General features: G+C 39.8%; 1 long non-coding RNA gene across 1 annotated transcript; it reads right to left on the bottom strand.

Annotated features, from left to right (window-relative positions):
- Window positions 1-997: 997 nt before the first annotated feature.
- LOC115436860 (uncharacterized) lies at window positions 998-3,650 on the bottom strand. The gene is made up of 3 exons (XR_003937876.1): window positions 3,449-3,650; window positions 1,288-1,362; window positions 998-1,076 (listed from the first exon to the last, which is right to left on the bottom strand). It is a non-coding gene; the product is annotated as an uncharacterized LOC115436860 (long non-coding RNA).
- Between the last annotated feature and the right edge of the window lie 409 nt (window positions 3,651-4,059).

Raw genomic sequence — 4,059 nt, 5'->3', positions numbered from 1 at the left:
ACCTCTCATGTTTCAACAGTTCATCCCCCCTCAGTTCAACCACCGTTCACAGAATCCACTCCTCACACGTCTCTTGTGTGTCCTCATTCACAGAGCTCATAGGACTTAGATCCACAGCATGCCAAGCCTTTTGGATCACTGACTGGCAGCCCTCACCATCAGTTTCCATTCTTCCTTTATATTTCTGCCAGAGAGATAAAAAAAACAAAACAAAAAACAGGTTTCATTCAATATTGTACACATTAATAGATCCATGCCATCCTTGGTGGTCATTCTGCGTACAACTGCATCCAGTACATAGGTACCATGTATGTCTGATTAAAAATTAATAATTGCCCTCCAATCCATATTGCCCCTAAAATCTGATTATCACCCAAAATGTTTGATCCTCTCAGACCAGGGATTAAAGCAAAAATTTTTCATCTGACTGAAAATTTTCTTCTGGTCAAAATCATTGGCCACTATTAAAAATGATGCAATACAATACTACTATAGCATACAAGTTTATATAGTCAAATTTTGCAATACTGTAAAACACACTGAATGGGAGAGTGTACAGGTGTAGAAGATTAGTAACATGGATAGAAAAAATGTCATGAGTGGTATTGGTGGGGGGTCTGGGGGTCCTCCCCCAGAAAATTTTTAAAGCTTCAGGTCAATTTTGGTGCTCTCTGGTTAATTTTAAAGGGCATGAAAACCTTTGAAGCAAGTGAAAATAATAACTAGAAGAAAACCTTACTGCAAAAAATGAGTGAAAAACTTTTTATTTAACAATATAGGAACTCCTAAAACATAACTCCAACTCCAACAGCACATGAATTTTGGGGAAAATGTCTGTGTAAATGTCACCCTAACCAACTAATCTTCAGTTTCTCAGATTGATGGCGGATCAGGACTTTTTTTACCATTGGAATCATACAGAATTTTCTTGTGGCAAACGTCGTGAAATTTTGCCCCAGTTAAGCCATAAATCGGATTTAATTTACCTTTCTGATCATGTTAGGTGGACTGACCACTGGACTTGTCTGATTCTGGTCGCTCACAGCTGACTGGCTCTGGTTGCTGTCGGTCAGCACCTGTAATGGATAAAACAAATAGGAGAGGGACAATAAAGAGACAGGTACTGGAAATGTACCACCAGAAAGGACATTTGAGGCTTTAATAAAAGAAACCATCCTCTTGTTGACAAGGACACAGAGGAAAACTTTGATTTGAATCTCTAGATAGCTTTACAAGATACAATCAATGTAAGATACTGATTAAAATCTATCACTTATGAAGCTATACCTCATTAATATTTTTGACTGTGGATGGGGAATTTGAAGCTCCACAAACTGTTGAATGCATTTCCTCATCAAGACCCTGCAAAAAGAAGAAAAAAAGAGGGATATCTTAAATATGTGAAGATAGGATGTTGCTTATGTAACATTACAAGAAAGGTATTATGGCTGTGCTACTGAAAGTCTTTTGTCAGACACAAATCCACTCTGAAACAGTTCTTAAGTCACTTATCCGATCACATGACTACAGTCTATAGATTCCAAAAACTATTATCTTCTAAGTCAGCAGTTCCCAACCTATTTAGGCCACTTTCTACCTCCTACCTTATATACCATCGTCCACACAAACCATGTCCATTTAAACCAAACTACTGTCCATACAAACCATGTCATACTCATGTCAGTACACACACACACACACACACACATTTGCAGTTGTGATATTTTGCCCAAAGTTAAGCCATAAATTGGATTTATTTTACCTTTCTGACTGTGTTGGGCAGACTGACCACTGGACTTGTCTGATTCTGGTTGCTGACAGCTGACTGGCTCTGGCTGCTGTCATATGCAACAGGAGGAATATGGCCCTTGCTACTCTTCAGATAAAGTGTTGTTCAACAGTAGGTAAACAGGTTCACATTTGAAGAACCCATTAAGTTTCCTGGCTGTATAGTGCATGTGTCTCTCCCTAAGTGGAAAAACACCTTTCCACTATAGAAATGCACTGTTTGGAGTCTGCATGACATTAACAGGAGAAGGATGACCGTTGCTGTATGTGCAGCTGTTCTTGACTACATAAGGCTGAACTGCATTCTACTACCCAATGCTTTAGTTGTTACATGTTTTGATAGTGCACAATGTCCCCCACAACATGAAACAGTTTCACTTATAGAACCAATTCCAGTGAACTTCCAAAAGAACCACACTGACAAGGCTATGGCAAGGGAAATATTTTAACTGGAGTCCACTAGCAGCCATGGTTTTCATATAAAAAAAAAAATTAAATGGTGTTCAATCTGACTGATTCTCTGCATCACCATCCTCAGTCTCTAAATCACATCTTCCTTCTTTCACTCTACTTCATTCACTATAGATCATTACTGCAATAATATTACACTAATAAAAATAAAAGCAGGGCAGCAGCATTTTGATTTTGTGATATGACAGTGATAGGAGCCACATTATGATTTTGGGTCCAAGAACCTTGTGAGATTAACACAAACCGGGGTTATCACTATAGTGATTTTGACATCAGATTAATTTCTGATTATTGAATTCTTGTTTAAAAACATAACTACAAGAGACTAATTACTGAGAGAGTTCAGCTAAACGCATGCTTCAAAAAACTGTGAACCAACAACAGGAGAAAGACATTCAGATCCTCCTCTACCTGTTCAATCTGTCAGTCCCAAACTGATGAGTAATAAGAACTAGTGTAAAGGCCAACATTTAAAGCAGGCTCAGCTGTGTGCTGACTGCTCAGAACACCTGCCCCTGGCCTCCTCAGTTAACTACATGCACCAGGTACAGGTTTGTTTCCCCCTCATGTGTTACACAAAGCAGGCCATGAACATTTTAAAGTGGTATCCTATCATCACATAATCGTTACAGTATAAAATATCCTGCTGTGGTTCGTATTTTCCCCCAAAAGCCAAACCTGAGCTGTCCTGCTGCTGTCTGTCCTCCTCTCCCCCTGCCCCGCATGCACACCGGAACGTTAACGAGGCTTAATTAACAACCACCTTAGCTTGCTGCACATACAGAAAACGAACAACGGTGTCATATTATATACAGTGCTGTAACTATTCAATCATTAGGCCAAACCTGAGCTGCCAGACTGCTGTCTACTCTCTGTGTACACTTACAGTTAAAGACTGCACAACGTAATGTTAATTAGGCTTAATTAAAAAGCAAGCTATAGCTTGCTGCAGGACACAAAACCAACAATGGTGCTATAACATATACTGGTTTATAACTACTGAATCCAAAAACCAAACCTGAGCTGTCGGCTGTCCTTGACCTCTTATTAGCAAAGCTTTTAGCCATAGCAGCGTTAGCTAATCAGTGTTAGCTCTCTCATCTAACTTTACCATGTGCAAAGAACACACACATCGATGGCTTGACACACAATCAGCAAAAAGAGGCTGAATTAGATTAAAAACCCTTACCTGTATGTGTTTACTCCGTTAGTTAGTCCACCAAGCAGCGACTTCCTCCTCCAGTATTTCATTTTTAAACGTCCTGAAGGTCTGGAGACGGTGTGGGCGGACCTTGGAGTCGACGTATTGTAGGTACCGCCCATTGACAAAAACCAGCCAATCAGAAGAAAGCCCGCCAAATCGCCCGCCAAATTTGACGTGTGTATCGAAAATGTGTAAGGAAGTGCAGTTCCACCACTGGCCAGTGGCGGCGCTGTCCTGTACACTGGGGCACACTCAGTCAGGTCAAGTGGTACATAAGGACTTTCAAAGAAAAAGCGACAGTGTTATTTAGACACTCAATAACACAGAAACACTCTTTGTTTTATGAGGACTCTGGCATGGTCCGGCTAAACCACATAGGTCCTCGGAGCCCCGGTGCGTAGTCAGGTGAAATGTCCCTCTAAACCACAAATACCAACACACACACACACACACACACAAAGGTTCTCTAATAGTTTTGGATTTTTCATTATAGTTTAGTTTTATTTAGTTTGACTTTTTTTTCTCTAATTCAGTTAGTTTTAATTCGTTTTTAGAGCAGGTTTACTAGTTTTCATTAGTTTTCTTTTTTTTCTAAA

The sequence above is a fragment of the Sphaeramia orbicularis genome, chromosome 17 (assembly GCF_902148855.1).
Source record: "Sphaeramia orbicularis chromosome 17, fSphaOr1.1, whole genome shotgun sequence".
NCBI classification, from domain to species: Eukaryota; Metazoa; Chordata; class Actinopteri; order Kurtiformes; family Apogonidae; genus Sphaeramia; species Sphaeramia orbicularis.
This window is presented reverse-complemented; position numbering and strand designations above follow the sequence as displayed.